Source organism: Sphaerodactylus townsendi, linkage group LG09 (assembly GCF_021028975.2).
Source record: "Sphaerodactylus townsendi isolate TG3544 linkage group LG09, MPM_Stown_v2.3, whole genome shotgun sequence".
In the NCBI taxonomy this organism is placed as follows: Eukaryota; Metazoa; Chordata; class Lepidosauria; order Squamata; family Sphaerodactylidae; genus Sphaerodactylus; species Sphaerodactylus townsendi.
In genome coordinates, this window is record NC_059433.1 from 61911673 (window position 1) to 61931780 (window position 20108).

At 41.5% G+C, this 20108-nt stretch overlaps 1 protein-coding gene across 2 annotated transcripts in view; it reads left to right on the plus strand.

Moving 5' to 3' along the window:
- Window positions 1-5504: 5504 nt before the first annotated feature.
- The window catches only part of KCNB2 (potassium voltage-gated channel subfamily B member 2), a 190946-nt gene continuing 176342 nt past the window's right edge, over window positions 5505-20108 (plus strand). The window contains exons 1-2 of one of the 2 annotated variants that reach the window (XM_048507524.1): window positions 5505-5866; window positions 15580-15657. The gene's annotated coding sequence lies outside the window, so the exon portion shown is untranslated. The remainder of the gene's footprint in view (window positions 5867-15579; window positions 15658-20108) is intronic. The other variant, XM_048507525.1, reaches the window with a different exon arrangement.

Consider the following 20108-nt stretch of genomic DNA (forward strand, 5'->3'; position numbering starts at 1 on the left):
TCCTCAGCCTTGACTCAGTGGTGCAATCTTGCATTTCAGGCAATGCTGACCACCAGTAATAACAACAGCATTGCTCTTAGTATATGTTGTAAAGTGTCAGATTCTATTACCTGTTAATGGTGACATGGCAGGGATTGAACTATAAAAACAGAGAAACTCTTGACCTGTTTGCAATAGAGGTCAGATTTTCCTTCAATGCATAATCTACTCATCCTCCTCCTCACTATCATCATCATGTTTATTACTACATTATTACTACATTATTACTATTGGCCAGCATGCTTACATACATAAAAACATGCATGTTTTTATGTATGTAATACTCAAACACAAATCTGCACAATTTAGTTAAACTAATTTTAAAATTCTGACCATTAAAAACAAAATTCCTAATTTAAAAAATTCCTAATTTTTTTTAGGAGTGTGAATAAAACTTTATTGGGTGTAGATCAAAGGAAACAAAAAAGCCACCATCCACAAGCAGAAGACAATTATAGAAGGAAACAGAAATTTCCATGAGGAGGGAGTTCCAAAGTTTATGTTCCCTGACTGAGAAGGCATTTTCCTGGGTTGCCATTAGTCTAGCCTCAGGTGAAGGAGGGCACTCAAAGCAACTTTTCTGGAGATGATCAAAGGGGTTTGGCTGGTTCATATGGGTGAAGACGGTCCTTAAGGTACACTGGCTTCAAGTCATATACTCATATAGGGCTTTAAATGTCAATACCAGCACCTTGATTTGGACTTCGACCCAAATTGGGAGCCACTATAGCCAGTGTAAATAAAACAAGATGGAAGTGATATGATGGGAGTGGGGAAAGATATTTGACCTTTCATAGTTAGATGTAGGTCAAATTTATCCACAACCTGCATTTCAGCCTCAAGTAGCCATTTCATTCATAAGTATTTGCTTTTAATTACTATGTTGACAAGTACAATATGTCAGAGAATAGACAGCCCTAAGACTGGGATCTGTTGAAGGAATTTTTCTGGTGTAAGAAATAACTGATAAGAAGCTTTTTGCTTCTCATCTAGGATTCCATACTCAACCATTTCTACTTTTGAACTGAGTCAGCTTGGGAAAATGAGCTGCCTTTTTCATTTTATTGATGTTTGTCTGTTCAGTTCAAAGGGGGGTTCTATTTGTGATCTCTAATTTATGCAAACAATTTCTGCCTTCACAGCACTTTCAACATGTTTGTCCAGTTTTGCCCTGGCTAAGAAAACTTCAGACCCTCTAGAGCAGAACAAAGGAACAAGAATCAATTTCATTTTCTAAAAACAGCCCAACTCCTGAAGGTTGTGGTTTGTTTGAAAACAGCATCTTGTCCACAATTTGTCCTTCTTGGATCTGTACTTTGCTTGTGCTTCTGTCTTGTAGCTTTCCATTAATAGTACTGAGAAAGGAGAAGAAGCAGAAAACCACACTGCCAGTCTGATATAATTCAGCAAACCACTGACACACACAGTGACTTTACAAAAATTAGAAAGCAGCTGTATTTAAGTATGTAGTAGAGATGTGCATTTAGTAAGTAACTATTGAAATAAGTAAACAGAAATGGCCATTTGGTTATTGGTGTTATTGACAAAAATTAATAGTACCATTTGTTAATGTTCATTATTCTGGAGTTTATCCATCTGGTTTAGAGAGTTCAGTCTGGGAAAGAAAGAAAAAGGAGTCAGGGGTTATTATGCTATCAAAATGTTGCAACATCACATCTTGCATCAGATGAGCTTTTTCCTGAGAAAAATGGGGAAAGGCAACAGGTCATGAATGTAGGAACATTCCGTTAGTAGAAAGCTCAAGGCACATATTGCAGCAGAGTACCAGTTTTGTGTGTGCTGCTGAGGAACAAAGTTACAGACAGAGGCAGATTCCACATGGGGCAAAAACAGCAGTGTGAAAACGGTGTAAAATGGGTTTTAGAATAGAAAGAAATTATTAATGTTTTACTCTTAGTGGTCTGCTTTCACTGAATGATCTAGGATCACACTGTACTGAAATACTGGTCAAACATTTTGGGTGTGGCTACTAATATTGCATGGTGAGAGTATATTTGTGCTCAAGTATTACATGAGAAACCACCCCCCAAAAAACACATTTGAGAATCTCACATTATTTGCATCACTATGGAGACCATTTTCCAGCCATATTTTTTTTCCTGCTCCTCAGTTTCTCAGAGGAACAGGATGGGGTTGGAGGGAGCAGGCAAACAGCAAGGTTAGGTATGAGTTAGCGTCAGCAGCTGTCACTTTGTTACCTGAGCACTGTATGAAAATACAGTAAAAAAAAGTCTAGATGAAAGCATGCCCTGTGTTAATATATTACTTAATTATATAACTTATACTGTCATAATGCTGCCTATGGCCCATTCACAAAATATAAACAGTTTGGCTTGATTTAACCAGAATTTTTCCAGGCGCCTGTGAAAAATGACTTTCTTGCCTATACCTTCTCACTGTAGCCAGAATGATCCCCAAAGGTTATTCTTGGGTCAGTTTCCAGGAGGATTTAAAGGGCAATCTGGGTTGCAGCCAGAGATTGTGTGTGAGAAAGTTATGTTCTGCAGTCAGAAATATTTCCAGCCATGGAAAAACCCTGGTAAATCCAAGTAATTAAAACATTTGTTCAGAATCTGTACCAACAGTGTATACAGGCTGAAAATGGAAAAGATTACTGCAGGACACACTTCTATTGAGAACTATAGCTAAGGCAGCATAGCTCACTCTTAATGCAACATTCTTCCTCCATTGAATAGCATGCATGAAAAACCTGATGTGGGGTGGGTGTGGGGGAAAATAAGGGAAACTGAAGTTTAGGATCATTCATCTATATGATGAGGTAAATTATAGGAAGTTCATTTGAAAATATGGAAAACAAATTGGAAACCCACAAAGACTTGCAAGGGTGACTTCATTCCCCAATATTGCCTTCCCCGCACTTCCTTTCCTCCTCTTTATGTAACTTTCCCTTTCCCTTTCCTCTGCCTCCTTCCCACTCACCGACCAGCTTTTCTTTTATCAGCCCCACAGTCTTCATCTGTCTTTATTATTTCATTTATACCCCATTTTGCCCTGACTTGGATGGCCCAGACTAGCCACGTCTCATCAGAGAAGTTAAGCAGAGTCAACCCTTATTAGTATTTGGATGGAAGGCCATCAAGGAATAACAGAGTTGCAGCACAGAGGCAGGAAATGGCAAACCACATCTGCTAGTCTCTTGTCTTGAAAATCCTATGGAGTTGCTATAAATCAGCAGCAAAGTTACCTTACAACACTTTACACACACACAAACTACTTTCTCCCCAATAGAGTCTCAAAGCAGCTATCATCATTTTTTTAATCCTCACAACTACATGAAGTAGGTTAAAATGAGTGTGTGAGAGATTGGTCCAAAACCAGCATGGCAAATTAGGATTTTAACCTGGAAGTCCCAGATCCTAGACAGGTGCTAACCACAGCATGACTCTGGCTCCCAGATCTTCCCTTCTTCCTTCCTACTGACAGCTTCTTCCTGGGAAAAGTCTGGCAAAGCTGAGAAATCATGCAGGAGCAAGCTGCTCATGTGAGTGTTGTGGTCCAGCCAAGTTGTATAAGTTGTGTAAAGACTGCTGTTGAGCACAGCCGAGTTGTCCTGCAGTAGCCACTGCCAAACCTGGGTGAGTTGTGCAAAATGCATGGTAGAAATGCTGCTGGCCCTGACCACAATGATGGAGTCCTTAGACCCCCACCAAGCAGATTCACTGTCATGGGGGCATTGGCAACAGTTCACTTGCACACACTCACATCCCAGCATGTTTCCCACCTTGGTGGTGGCAATTCCTCCCCTACCCAGCATGGCCAGGGCTGAAGAAACTTCTAGATACTGACATGCCTCCATGAGAGATTGGCAGAGAATCTGATGAGAGCAAAAAACAGGCTGGATATGTTCTACATACACTGTAAAGCAATTCTAATCCATTAGTATATACTTAATCCATTATTTAAAAGGACACCATGAGAAAATCAGAGCAATTCACTTCCAAGATGCGTTTAGGATTCAGCTGAAAGTGGTAGTTGATGTGCTATGTTTGAGTGCACATATATGTATGTGCATGAAAGGAAGCAAATACTATGCCTGTGTTTGCAGATTTGTGGGGTCGCCTAAATACCCTCTCTAAGGCCCCTTCCGCATACGCAAAATAATGCATTTTCAAACCACTTTCACAACTGTTTGAAAATGGATTTTGCTATTCTGCACAGCTTCAAAGAGCACTGAAAGCAGTTTGCAAGTGCATTATTCTGCATGTGCGGAATGAGCTTGAGAGAGATAAATTTGTACCGGGTACATCTAAACCCCTTATGTGCATCACACACATTCTAGTGTTTTCACACCTATCAGTGCCATCCTTTTAAGTTCACTGAACTGTAACTCACTTTAGGATGCCACTACTAGCCTAAGAATATTTTCTTGAGAGTAAGCTGCATTGAATAAACTGGGATGTGCTTCTGAGGAGACCTGTGTAGGAGTGTTCCCTCTCTCTCTCAGTGTTCTCAAAGTGCATGGCCAGTATTAGGAGACTTAAAGCCCAATCCCATACATGCTTACTTAAAAAATAACTCAGTTCAGCTTTAGTAGGTTAATTCCTCAATATGCCTGAATAATATTACAGCCCAAAGGATGCTGTTCATATGTCTCTGGACTGTTTCTGTGAACCGTTTGTGTGTAAGTATCAGTTCAGCAGTTTGTGTGCTGCTCTGTTCATTTTCTAAAATTGTTGCAAGGATGCTTGGAAGCCTTTGCCCTGCATCTCATATCTGGGCACCAGCTATGATCATTCCACATGTAGAGGAAGGCACTCTACACATGCTCAAAAGTGATATTCTATTTAAAATGACCTTGGCACTGAAAACAAATCCCAGGCAGGAACCCAGCCTAGCAAACGTTACTTCCAGTGAATTCAGGCCGTGCTGTGTTCTCTGACCGATCAAGGTCCTCATCACCTGAACAGTGACGGGAAGTCCTTCTACACATGCTCAACAACGCTCCACACGGGTACACGTTAAAAACACATTCTGAGACTTGACTAAGGTCTAACCCGCTTTTATTTCCGCAATGCAAGGTGGCTGTAGCTAACCCGTGGTAAAAGTCAGCAATTTCCCACCCCCTCTTGAGAAAAGCCGCCTCAAATTTGGCGCCTGGCTTTTGTGCCTGTGAACCTCATGCTGGTTTCCCTCCCGTGAGCGGGAATGCTTCGGTGAAAGCATTGCGCGGTTGACACGGGTTGTCTCTTTTGCCCCTTGAGGAGAGCAGAGCTCGGGGAGGCGTGCGCGCGCGCGGGGTGCATCCATCCCCGCGCTCTTCTTCATGCCGTGTGGAAAGTGCTGCCGTTCGATTTACACCAGGCATCCATCCGCAGATGCACACACGTCCCAACACTCACTCGCCGTCTCCGCCACCGCCACCAGCGCCGCCACATCACATGCAAGCGCGGGGAGATTACGGCGGGGCTGGAGGAGCAGTTCCTCGCCTGCCTCAGTGGGCAAGCCTCTTGCGCTCGCCGCGCTGGCTGGCTGACTGAGAGGATGGCTTCCCCCTTGCTTTGCCTCCCCCAGCCGCCGCCGCCGCCGCCGCCCCTCTCTCCTCCTCCATCCCAGAGGAGATGGTGATTCGGAGTCAGAAACCCAGGATAGGGGAAGGGGGGAAAAAAGAAGGGGGGAAATCAGCCAGGAGCAAGAGCGAGCAAGCGATCAAAACAAACCCCTCCGTTTGTCAACGGCTCATTTGCAAAGGAAACCTGAGCGCAGCCCGTGAAACACAGCAGGGAATCCCGGAGCCTTTGTGCTTCCCTCGCCTGTGTTTATGGTGAACGGGGTCTATCCGAGTAAGGTAAGTGAAGGGGAGGGGGGCGTCTTTCGACTGTGTTGTGGTGGAGCCTTTTTAAAAACGCGAAGAACGGGAGCATCCTTGCTTCTGAGGTTGCCAAGGGGCATTTGGCTTCAACTGGACTCCGAGGGCAGGGATGTACCTTAAGATATTATTTATAAGCAAGGGGGCGTGCGGGTCTCTCTCTCTCCCGGTTAATGCGCAGAAAAGTGCTCCTTGAGGGAGGGAGTCTGTTTCCATGCCTAGGACGGGTTTTATGAATAACCACAGCCTCCTGAATGACTGCTGTGGATGGACTGGGGGTGATTTATCATGTAACATGCTCACTTGAGCAAACTGTGGTATACATATATATTATGCCTCTGGAGCTGTCGAAAACAGAGCATTACAGCCTCTCTCAGCCAGCAGAGGAATGTATTTGAAAACACTGGGCTTTCTTCCACCCCTGCCTTGATTATAGTAACCTGAGCAGGCAAAGCTTTGAACCGCTGACTAATTTTTCCCCATGTTAAGTCAAAGTTCAGGTTTTTAAAAAGATGTATCAGATTTGCAAAGTCTTATATTTCCATTCAAATGTACGAGATATACGTGCATCTAGAGTTGGTATAGTTTTTAGAAATGATGCACATTCTTATCTTGACACCTGTTCCTGTATCATCTTTTATATAAACATATCCAAGCTGTCAAACCAACTGATATATTTAAATGCTGGGTACAAGTCCATGTATATAGCTTATGTACATCCTAGCCATATTTATAGCACCTCTTGGACTTCATTCAAATTGAGTTACATAATGGTTAAGGTAAAAATAAATTGTGTATTTACAGTTACTTGGGGGCATTTTGACTTATCTTCCTAACTCTAGATGCCACGTTTGTGACAACATGAGTAAATATTGGTTAGTGCTGAATTTCACTCCTCCTGCTTTCTAAAGGCAGCATTGGTGTTATCAAGTGGCAGTAGTGTGCAAACAGCCATAGCCGTCAAGCTCTTACCACTAAGAGAAAAAGATTTGAGTCAATAATCCTATCCTGTAATGCTGAAAAGCTTGCCAGGGTCAGTCTAAAAGAAGGAAAACAGCTATAATGCTGGGCAGGCGAACGAAGAGTAAGACCTGCAGGATGGATACTTAAGGGAACTTTGCTGCTACAAGAGGCAGACTTCTATCCAAGTTTGTCCAGATTCTCAGAGTTCCTGCTGTGATGCTTTGAGCAAGACAATAAGGAAAGCCTGTTAAAATGTTTGCTTCAAACATGACGCACTCCTGTGCCCACTGCACTTGGCTTGATCACTGAGAGACAGCTGAGTGAGACCATGTGGCAAGATAGTGGTGGTTGGTGTAATAATAACTCTGTGGGGATTTTTTAAAACTGAAATGTCCAGAAAACTCTTATAAGAGAAGTGAGATACAACGTAAAACTATTACAGTAAAGTCATTTCTTGCTTTTCTTAAGCTAATCAGTCCCCTGTTGTTTTTTCCGCCTCTGGTATGTGTTCAGCTACTTTATTCAGTGTTGTATAAAGACAACAGTGTTTAAAAACTCACTTATCTTTATTATTATATGAATGAAACTGTCCTTGTGTCTGATATTTTCACAGGAGGGAAATGGTGTTCGTTAAGCTATTTCTATTTGTGAATATCTCTCCATTAGATTACACATTTTAAGCCTCTGTTGGCTGGGTGCTGCCTTCACATGCATTTATTTATGCGTGCACTGTTTTTACAAGTTTGATTGATGTCTTGTGGCTTGGCACTCTTTAAAAGCATGGAAGAAGAGTCTGACTTTAAGGTGCACTCTTGTTGAGTGCTCGTATATCTGCTAACAAGTCTGTTGTCCTTTGGCCTGTTAACTTCAGTATCTTTAATATTTAGCACACTGAACATGTATCTATTCATTCCCATGGCAACAATATTGTGCAAACTTTTCAGATGTATCAATGGGATATTCTGCTTTCATTTTCTTTATTGGAAGAATATATCTCAATTTACATGTGTCCAAGAGTTACAGGAAGACGAAGTTTTTTAAAAATGAGGAAGCTTGTGGGAGATCCAGTTGTCTGCTTCAGATCTCCTTAGTCCTTTTTTAAATAAAAGCAATTCTTATGCCAGATAATTGGGTGAAAGAAACTTTAGATTATTTTTAACTTGTAAAACTGATAAAACTTTGCAAGGCCTGTAGTGTGATATTTGCATGTTTTCCTTTGTTGCTTACTGCCTTGCACTTGCACACGAAGGTATACACATTCTAGTATGAGTTGTGTTTCAAAGTCTAAACATAATCTCTAATGTTTGATTTAAAAAAACCCAAAATCCTGTATCCTTTAGGTCAAAGTGGAATTAGCATTAGTCTAAGCAGGAGAAATGTATTGACTACACATAATACAGCTCCTGAAAGACACAACTTTAAAAAAATCCCACACCTTGTATTTTAGATCGACCAATACCTCATAGACTTTAACCATTTCTTGTTCTCCCATTTTTTTGTTGAAATGATCAAATGAAACACTTTCTTTTAGTATGTGCTTGAATTAGAGATGTGACTATATTAAACATTAAACAATAGCCAATCTGCGTAATTATTAACTATTTACTATTAGATGAATACATTCATCGATGGAAGTTCATGCCACTCAATATGGTCTAAGAACACAGTAAAACGTTTCCTTATACTTTAAGACAACCAGGATATAAATATTTTAAAGTTGGACTTATTAGTACGTGTAATTTCAGCTTACTCCTATATGATATTCATAACAAACTTGCTAAATTACCTCATACATATTGAGATGATTTAACATTGATCTTTGGCACACGTGTACTGTACTTATCCACATTTTGTGGTTTTGAAACACTGTGGGTAGAAATAGAATATAGGTAGGTGATAACTGCAATATTTTAAGCTTCTGGAACTTTAATCACATTCCATATTTAATAGCCAATGTCACTTGTAAACATACCCCACTTTCTTAGTTTGTACCATTAAACTTAACAGGCACCCATGGAGGCCAGATACATTTGGAGAGCTGTAGCTAATTGGGAAATGAAAACTCTAAAGAGTTCAGTTGGATTTACAATTCTCTGCACTGAAGAACTATGGGATTACTAGGAGTCCATTTAAATACCATTGTGTTTGAACATTTCAAAAGGTTTAAGTCAGGCCTGTCTTGTATTTAGTTAAAGAAATTAATATTTCATTACTTCAAAACTTCCTTAAAATAGAATTCAGAGGGAATTTTAGTTCTATATACCTTGTTTCACAGTAGGCAGATGAAAATTTAGAATACTAGTCCAAAATCATTCATCAGAATTGCTTTTTGAAAGTCAGCTAGTAAAGACTTAGATAAACACTGTTAAAAAAATCCCATTAAGAACAAAGAAAGAGCCCTGCTGGTTAAGACCTGTGGTCCATATAGTATTCTTTTTCACACAGCAGCCAACCAGTTATACTGGAATGTCAACAAGAAGAAGAAGAAGAAGAGTTTGGATTTATATTCCCCCTTTCTCTCCTGCAGGAGACTCAAAGGGGCTTACAATCTCTTTGCCCTTCCCCCCCCTCACAACAAACATCCCTGACATTGCTCCCTGGCCCTTGTATTCAGAGGTTTATTACTCTGAATATGGAAGTGCCCTGAAGTTGTTATTCCTAGAAGCCACCCATTACTATGTCCTCTAGCAGCAGATTTCACATTTCAATCATTTGTTGAGTAATGAAGTATTTCCTTTTGACCACACTGACATTCAGGCAGTAATAATTATTGCAGGGCAAGGGCAAATCTACACAGCCAATAGTTCCAGTGTGGTATACTGGCATAGTGATCTGTGCCACTTCAGACAGCAGCAAGAAATTCAGTATTTGAGTACTCATTGCTCCCTGTATTTTTTTTAAAAAAACCTTTCAGTTCAGAAAATAAGAATGTTGGGCCCCTTCCGCACACGCAAAATAATGTGTTTTCAAACCACTTTCACAACTGTTTGCAAGTGGATTTTGCCATTCCGCACAGCTTCAAAGAGCATTGAAAGCAGTTTGAAAGTGCATTATTCTGCATGTGCGGAATGAGCCCCTGGGACAAAGCAAAATCTCCTTGATGTACTGATTTTGAATGAGCAGATACTTTTTGAGAATGTTTAATTTCATTGCACATACAGACACCAACCAGTCTGACATGAAAGAGACCAGCAGCATAAATGATTATATGGATGCTGGCTGTATTAGTTTGTAAAGTTTCAGCCTAATGTCTCACATTTTTTTTACAGACCAGCCAAGGTTTCAATGACAATAAAGGCTCATTCCGCACATGCAGAATAATGCACTTTCAAACTGCTTTCAGTGCTCTTTGAAGCTGTGCGGAATGGCAAAATCCACTTGCAAATGTAACCTCTAACTGTGGGTTCTGTGGGGCAGAACTTGGAATGAGTTGCAACAACAATTTTTAAACAACAAAATGGTTTACTTTTCTTTACAATTAACACTTTTAAAACATCAACATTTAACATTACAATTCAAGGTCCTGTTCAGGTTGCATTTCAAGTCCTTCTATTTACAGTCTACTGATATTGCCAAGTCCAAATTCTTCTTTGCAAGTTGGCTGGCTCCTGAAGACTCCAAGGGCTTGATGAACAGGTTGCAACATGATGAAGGTCTCCAGGAGAACTCTCACCCATTACAACCACAAAAGAAAACCCTGAAACAATAAACTCCAACATTTACAACATAGCAAAACAACTACCTTCCCAGTAGTTCCCAACAATATTGCAATTACCTTAACAAGGTGTTAAGGGCTTATAGAAATCAAGGTCCGGTACTGGTACCCTTGTCTTCTGCAAAGAGCTCTTTCAGCCTTTCTGCTGCTCTGAGTCTCCACCCCCTTACTGGGTCAACCCATTCTGGGCCAATCCATTCTGGGCATGGGGGTTACATTCTCCCCCACTAAAATTCTGTCATCTCGACAGTAATCACAATGCAACTCTTGAAATCATTGCACAATGATTTCCCCAGAGATTCCTGTACTTGGAGGAACCACATTTGGTGCATCTGAATGCAGAACATTGTCTTTCCCTTGCAAGGATTTCCAACTGTTCCAAACTTAGCTGCACTGGAAGTTTGCAAAACTTTCCAGCAAATGTTGCGATTCAGCCAATTAGTTTGCAGAAGGGATGGGGGGTTTGCAACTGGAATCCCCTCCTTCATGCAACTGCCAAACAGAATCATGTGCTTCAAATTAACACTTACATAACAAAACAGTTTTATGGGGATCAAACCCCAACTTGCTGCACACTTCCATTGCAAGCAATTTATATTTGCAATCTCACTTCCAAGCCCCACGCTGGTTGGGCGCCATTTTGTAACCTCTAACTGTGGGTTCTGTGGGGCAGAACTTGGAATGAGTTGCAACAACAATTTTTAAACAACAAAATGGTTTACTTTTCTTTACAATTAACACTTTTAAAACATCAACATTTAACGTTACAATTCAAGGTCACTGGTACCCTTTAACATTTACAACATTTAACGTTACAATTCAAGGTCACTGGTACCCTTGTCTTCTGCAAAGAGCTCTTTCAGCCTTTCTGCTGCTCTGAGTCTCCACCCCCTTACTGGGTCAACCCATTCTGGGCCAATCCATTCTGGGCATGGGGGTTACACAAACAGTTGTGAAAGTGGTTTGAAAATTCATTATTTTGTGTGTGCAGAAGGGGCCATAATGATTTTATTAACTACCTTGTTATTACTGACAATAATTCACTGGGCATTTTCAACCCAGAAAAGTTAAGCTTATTAGTCATATTTTAAATGTCTTCAACTGATATCAGTTGGACTTAAAAGTGTGTCATGTCCTAAATGATTTACATTATTTCCTTATTTATTACAAGGACACCAGAACTCACTATACTACATACCAGAACTGAAAGATCCCAGTATCAACAGAAGGTACCTGTGCCATTCCACAAGACCCCCAACATTCCTTAGGTCAAAGGAGCACTGAAGATGGGGGACATTATGATCCACTGTGTGCAAATGGAAGTGTGATGTAGTGGTTAAAATGTTATACTAGGATGTGGCTCAAATCCCCACTCAACCGTGAACATCACTGGTTTACATTGGGCCTGAGACTCTCTCTTCAAGCAAAGTTTGTAGTGAGTATAAGGAAAGAAGAGAGAGTCATGTATGCATTGATGCTCTTTGGAGATAAGGTGAGATAAAAACATTAGATAGAAATTGCCTCTGCTCATTCAGGAGTCTTTCTCCTTTAGGGCAATCATTGTCCCAATGATCTCTGGCAACTGGCATTGATTGTGTCGGACTGGTGTGGGATGCTATAGAAAACTTGGCTATCATGCTGGTGTAATGGCTGCCTAGCACACCAGCAAGCTACCCTCTCGGACTTGTTAGAACAGTGGCGTAGTGCCCACAGGGTGTGGGAGGAGCACAACACCCTGCTCTTAACTACCATGCTGGCTCTTGTCTCTCTGCCAAGATCTCCCTACCACTGTTCATACAGTGAGTGTACTGAAGGCCCCTTGGCCATCTTTGAGTTTCAGTATTAAACCATGTAATCTCTCTCAGACTGATATGGACAGAATCCTTGCTGCTGTGAAGCCAACCACATGCCTCTTAGACCTGTTGCCCATCGTGGTTGGTTAAAGTTAGTGGGAACAGTCTCCCCTGGTGGACAATGTCAATCTGTCTCTGAGCTCATGGTTCTTTCCAGAGAATTTGAAAAAGGCAGTGTTGAGATTGCTCTGAAAGAAACCATTGTTGGATCCTTTTGGTCCATCCAACTATTGCCCAATGTCGAATATTTCAGTTCTTGGTAAAGTAAGTGAGAGAACAATGGTGGAACAGTTCCAGATTTTTCTGGAAGTTACACCAGCTCTTGACTTATTTCAGTACAGCTTCCAGTCTCACCATCAGTGGTGTAGTGCCAAGGGGATGGGGAGCACAATGCACCAGGCGCACGCCAGGGTGGAGGTGTGACAGGGCGAGGGCATTCCAGGGTGGCAGGGGCATGGCAGGGGTGCAGGGCGCACACGTGCCCCAGGTGCATTTCCTCCTTGTTCTGGCCCTGCTGACCATAGAATAGATACTGTGCAGGTCACCCGCATAGATTATTTCCATAGACAGCTGGATAGAGGTGGGTCAGCACTGCTGTTATTACAGCAGCATTTGACATGGTCAATGGAACTGTTGACGTACTGCCTCACTGATTCTGTATATGTAGGACAGTCTTACAGTGGCTGGTCTCATTCCTCCAGGATCAGAGACAAAGTGTGGTGCAAGGGGAAAGGGTATCTCCATTATACTGTTTGGCATGTAGAGTTCCTCAGGAGGCAATCCTCTCCCCAATTTTATTTAACATCTATTTGCAGTCCCTCACCCAGCTAGTTTAGACTTTCAGGCTGGGTTGTAATCAGTATGCAGATGACACCCAGCTATATAAGTTGATATCCAGATGGTTGGATATGATCCCAGATAAAGGGTTTCCACACCATTGTAACCTTATCCTTTTCAACTGGAGAAAGCAGAGCTTATACTTGGAATTTTCTGCATGCCAAGCATATGCTTTAAAACTGAACCATGGCCCAAGAAAAGCAAGTATGGTATATTACTGGTATCTGGGAAAACTGGATTTGAATCCTGCTCTACTATAGAAGATTACTGGGTAATCTTGGGCTGCTCACATGTTCTCATCTTAACTATCTCACAGTGTTGTTGTGAAGATAAAATGGGGAAGGAGACAATGTTGTAAGCCACTCTGGTTCACATTGGGAAGAAAAGGGGGGTACAAATGAAGTAAGCTAAGATCTCATTGTCCAGCAGTTATTTTTTAATCCTTGTTGCATGTTGGAGTTTTTAGTCTTGCAAAGGTTTCAGAAGAGTTTGCCTGTCTTTTTTTTGGTTTTGATCCATGAAGCGGGACTATCTTAGGCTGATTCCGCATGGGCCAAAAACAGTGGTGTGAAAACGGTGTGAAAACAGTATAAACCCTTTTACACCGTTTTAAACCCTTTTACACCATTTTCACACTGTTTTCACACTGCTGTTTTTGGCCCATGCGGAATCAGCCTTAGTTTGCAATAAATATAATTTATCTTATTTGCTTGTAAACTTGCTTGTGAAATATTAATGATGGTGAATGTGGTTTGACTAACCAAAACTTTGAAGATCAAATATCAAAATAGGGAAAAAAGATTGGGAGAAAAGATTATGAGTTCTCTGCTCAAAGCAGTTGTTGTTCTAAAACAGGGGTAGGGAACCTGCGGCTCGAGAGCCGCATGCGGCTCTTCTGCCCTTGCACTGCGGCTCCATGAAGGCGAATACCGCACAACCCCATCCTTCGCCTTTCGCCACCCTGCGGAAATTCAGCAGAGGCGGAGGCCGCATCCATGCATGGCTTTTAATCTACTCAGAATGAGCGGCGTAAAAGGTTAAAAAAACCCAATATATACAGTGTTATCTTTATTTTAAATGTCAAAAATTATTTGTGGCTCCAAGTATTTTCTTTTCCCATGGAAAACGGTTCCAAATGGCTCTTTGAGTGTTAAAGGTTCCCTACCCCTGTTCTAAAACCAGTGTTAAGTTTTATTGGTTTTGTTTACTACATTGGAGTAGATTTTCCAGTAATTTTTTTTTAAAAATAAAGACCTTTGAAAAAAGATTTATAGTATCTCTGGGTTTTATGTCTCCCAAGTGGTGCTTTTGTGGAATTTTTTTAAAAAATATTATATTATATTAATTTCAAATTTTTGGGCCACCTTGAGCATAAAGAATTACATATATATTGTGTTAATATATCAATCAGTCATGTTGAAATGCAACACTACCTGGTAAAGACACAGTCCTTGTGCTGATAAAACACATACATCCATAGGGTGAGAAATTGGTACAGCAAAAGAGAGGAGCAAAGCTTAGGATTATGTTTTTTCAGGTCTCATTCCCACATCTTGTGATGGCATTATATTGTAATAAAGTTGATGTATGGAAGTTGACATGTTTTCAGTAGAAAGACCCAGAAAACTGCTTCCTATCTCTTCCCTCACTTCCCCACAGCTGCAATGGAGGTTTCAGTTCTGGCTAACTTTGCTGTCAGTCATGACACACCAAAGTGACTCCATAAGACACATTCACATATCTCATGTGCCAAGCCATGTAGCATGGGCCTCTTTTGGCATGTCCGTAGACCACAGAAAAAGCACTTTGAATTGACAACAAAATACCAAGGCTCATAAGAAAGTGGGAAAGACATAATTGCTAATATTTGTCGTCCTAGAGCCCTTTCAGGTGATGTGCCTCACAATTTTGATGCAAACAAGCCCACTATTGCCACTGGGTTTACAAGAACAAGAGATCCCACAGAGGTAAGTTAGGACCCCATACCTCAAAGTGGGAGTCCTAAAGATGCTCCATACATAACCCTAGGTGTGCTCAAACATTTGTGAGTTCTGAACTTCCACCCTTGCAATATGGAGGAACTGAGGATTTGCTTTGCAATCCTTCCTTACTTGATAGATAGTGGCTATGCAACACACAGGCAACACAAAGTAAGTTTTCAGGTTTCAGACAAAGGAGGACTGTTTCTCACAAACACCAAATACAGTTTAAACTCCCATATGTGCCAGTGCAGGCAGTGGAAAACACAATCTGAATTGTTGGTGGAAACCTAACAGTCTTTGCTACCGGATGGTCAGACTGTCATGTTTCATTCTTTCTTGCAGGATCAAAGCTCAGGTATATGGGACTGTACAAAAAAAAGCTACAGACAAAATTTCAGTGCAACTTCCTACATGGAAGAGGTGAGTATTTTCCAGATGACCACAATCTCTTTCTTCCTAAAACAGAATCCATAAAAAGTACTAGTTGGAGAGTGACGTCCAGGGCTGTGGGATACAATGATCCATATCTGTTCTCAGTCACTCAGCCATTGAGCTACTAATTGTAGGTACTGGGTTTTCCAGCTTTTATAGTTTTACTCATCACCCTCCCAAATCATTGTTCTCTTTTGAGGAAACATGGTGATTCTCTAATACTTAGGAATATGTCCTATCTCCATTCCATGTAGACTACCAGTGAAGAATGCAGCATCAGCCATAGGTAGAAGTTGAAATCCAGTGGTACCTTTCCATAGTTGCCATCTTGATCCACTACTATGCCTTTTCAGAAAACATGACACATATCAATATCTAGCATGGAGATGCAATGAAGGGAAATCTTTCCACATTACCATGCTGTCTGTCTTGCAATAAAATTCTGTTTGTGCCTGAAAGCATGCCTTTGTCTAAGGAGCTTACAGTTTACAATCCTTAATGATATTTTGGAACATAGTCTTAAAACATTGAAAGCCTTTAAGATTAGAACCTAAATTTAAAAAGATGGAAGGATATTTCATATGAAGATGAGGGAGTACATTAGAACTGATCTTTGGCCTGGTAGCCCACAGTTGTCAGAAGAGACAAATAATACTAATGAACTGTGACAGGAACCAGTTAGCCAGGCAACAAATATCATTCTACAGCTCACTGCTGTGACAGCATCTGAAATTAGATTACAACTCATGAAATAAACTGAAAATACAAAAATGCCATAGGACTCTCTAGGAGCAGCATAAGAAATAAAACAAAAGCTCAAAGAAAAATACTCCATGTAAGGTAGTTAGTGTGTTTTCAAATGTTATATGATGGCATTTGAGCACATCAAATAATTATTACAGAAGAAAAATATGCGTGTTGATTTCAGGGATGATCCATAGTTCAGTGGCAGAACATCAGTTTTGCCTGCAGGATCAATCCCTGTTATCTCCATTTAAAGTGATGTGAAAGACCTCAACCTAACACCCTGGAGAATAGTTGCCAATCAGAGACAGTGACCTTAAAACCAAATATATGACTCAATGTAAAGCATTATCATTTGTTCTAAAACTGTGAGCAGAAGATTGAGCAATATGATGATGTTTTGATGCTTCTTGTCATGAAATAGAAACCAAACTAGTCAGAATTATTACTGTTTTCTGTGAATTTACTATGGAAAAGTTGCTGTGATGGATCTAAGGAGCAGACGAGGTAGAAAGGCGAAATGTGAAGTGTTAATCCCTTACAGAGCCTGATTGTGCGACAGGCTGGAAGTGAGAGCTTCAAACAAGATTTGAGGGAGTTCACGTGTGAGGTCCAAGAGAGCTGCCAGGTTTAGTGCTTTTGGAAGACTTGTGGTTTTGATGGGAAGAGAGTATTGGGGGAAGAGAGACAGTACTCTAGCCAGGAAGGGAATTTACTTCCAGGGAGAGAAGGAATTTCAGCCCAGGTTCTTAAAGCAGAGCTAATTCACCTTTTGGACAGAATGAGTAGAAATGAGGAAACAGACTTAGAAAGAGTTTGTGTCAGAGAAGGACTATTTTCTTGTCAGAAGGGGAAATCCCACTGTGTGTGGGGCCGTTTCCGCACGGCCAAAAGCAGCGACGCGATGACGTCGCAAATTGCGACGCATCCCAAAAAAAGCGTTCACACAGACAGGCGGAGCTGCGGGCGTCCGCAGCCCCGCAGAAATGTGACGGTTCGCACGGAAGCGCTGCGGAAGCGGCGTCTCGCGACGTTGCGCCTGCGCACTTGCGAAGCCGTGCAGGCCCGACGCCATTTGTGACGACAGCTCCGTGGCGGCTGTTACGCGAAGTCTTGGCGTCGATGCGTCACATGGGGAAAAAGAGTGGTTTTAAGCGTTTTCTGCATACACCGTCTTCGCGCCGGTTTAGCGTTTTCGCGACGGCGCGACTGCGCACCTCCGCCGCTGCGCGTGCGAACGCTCTCGCTCTGACGCTTCTTTTTCCGTTGCGACGACGTCATATTTTGCCCGTGCGGAAACGGCCTGGGAGAAGAATTCTGTCCTTAGAAGAATTTATTCAAATCAGTGGTGGGATTCAAATAATTTAACAACTGGTTGTTTACAAGCACCATTTTAACAACCAGTTCTGCCATAGTGGTGTGAACCTGCTGAATCCCACCACTGCTTCAAATGCTGTGAGCTAATCCTTGGGTTTGAGAAGTCCAAAGGGGAAAGTGATTTTGTTACCCAAAGAATGAAGTTTGTTCCCTCTTGGTATGGGAATTAACAGGAACAGACCTCATGTAACCTCAGCTTGTGGGTTCTGTGGGGCAGTACTTGGAATGAGTTGCAACAACAATTTTTAAACAACAAAATGGTTTACTTTTCTTTACAATTAACACTTTTAAAACATCAACATTTAACGTTACAATTCAAGGTCCTGTTCAGGTTGCATTTCAAGTCCTTCTATTTACAGTCTACTGATATTGCCAAGTCCAATTTCTTCTTTGCAAGTTGGCTGGCTCCTGAAGACTCCAAGGGCTTGATGAACAGGTTGCAACATGATGAAGGTTTCCAGGAGAACTCTCACCCATTACAACCACAAAAGAAAACCCTGAAACAATAAACTCCAACATTTTGCTTATAGCAAAAACAACAACTACCTTCCCAGTAGTTTCCAACAATATTGCAATTACCTTAACAAGGTGTTAAGGGCTTATAGAAATCAAGGTCCGAGTCTGGTAGCCTTGTTCTTCTGCAAAAGAGCTCTTTCAGCCTCTCTGCTGCTCCGAGTCTCCACCCCCTTACTGGGTCAACCCATTCTGGGCCAATCCATTCTGGGCATGGGGGTTACATTCTCCCCCACTAAAATTCTGTGGTCCCGACAGTAATTACAATGCAACTCTTGAAATCATTGCACAATGATTTCCCCAGAGATTCCTGTACTTGGAGGAACCACATTTGGTGCATCTGAATGCAGAACATTGTCTTTCCCTTGCAAGGATTTCCAACTGTTCCAAACTTAGCTGCACTGGAAGTTTGCAAAACTTTCCAGCAAATGTTGCTATTCAACCAATTAGTTTGCAGAAGGGATGGGGGGTTGCAACTGGAATCCCCTCCTTCATGCAACTGCCAAACAGAATCACGTGCTTCAAATTCACATAGCAACATCTCTTGAACTTACAACACATAACAAAACAGTTATATGGGGATCAAACCCCAACTTGCTGCACACTTCCATTGCAAGCAATTTATATTTGCAATCTCACTTCCAAGCCCCACGTTGGGCGCCATTTGTAACCTCAGCTTGTGGGTTCTGTGGGGCAGTACTTGGAATGAGTTGCAACAACAATTTTTAAACAACAAAATGGTTTACTTTTCTTTACAATTAACACTTTTAAAACATCAACATTTAACGTTACAATTCAAGGTCCTGTTCAGGTTGCATTTCAAGTCCTTCTATTTACAGTCTACTGATATTGCCAAGTCCAATTTCTTCTTTGCAAGTTGGCTGGCTCCTGAAGACTCCAAGGGCTTGATGAACAGGTTGCAACATGATGAAGGTCTCCAGGAGAACTCTCACCCATTACAACCACAAAAGAAAACCCTGAAACAATAAACTCCAACATTTACAACATAGCAAAAACAACAACTACCTTCCCAGTAGTTTCCAACAATATTGCAATTACCTTAACAAGGTGTTAAGGGCTTATAGAAATCAAGGTCCGAGTCTGGTAGCCTTGTTCTTCTGCAAAAGAGCTCTTTCAGCCTCTCTGCTGCTCCGAGTCTCCACCCCCTTACTGGGTCAACCCATTCTGGGCCAATCCATTCAGGGCATGGGGGTTACACTCGCAATGCAGGAAATCAAGAAACCAGAAGTTTGACAATTTTATTATAGAACAATAATAATAGAAGGTACACAAGCAGTTTAACAACACACAGAGAGAGTTTCAAAAAGCCTAGGGTTTAGTCTGAGGCAAAAATATGGGTTTGGAATTGTAGAGGTCATTGTGGGCAGGACTATATTTACCAGTTCTAAGAGGAGAAGCAGAGTCAACACCCCGCCCCCTGTGGATGCAGAAAAAGGGATGAGTACAGTGGAAATGAACCAAAGGCAGCTCAGGGTCCAAAGGGCAAGGGATCCTCATTTGGAAAGACCCTCTGGTGATGCTATAGGGGAAAAATTGACCCTCTGGTGATGCTAAGAGACGCAAATTTCCTGGACAAAGCAAGGTTCCATTCTCAGGAGAGAACAATCCTGTGGAAATGGCTCAAATGAATCAGAGCCAGTGAAAGCCTAGTTCTTGGTTAAGTTTTAGGAAGGGTTGATGAATTTACAACTCAGGGCATTCCAATTCAAAGTAAAGTTTGATGATTTTCTGGTAGTAAAGACAGGAACAGTTATTATTAGATTGGCTAGGGAAGAAAGGAATTA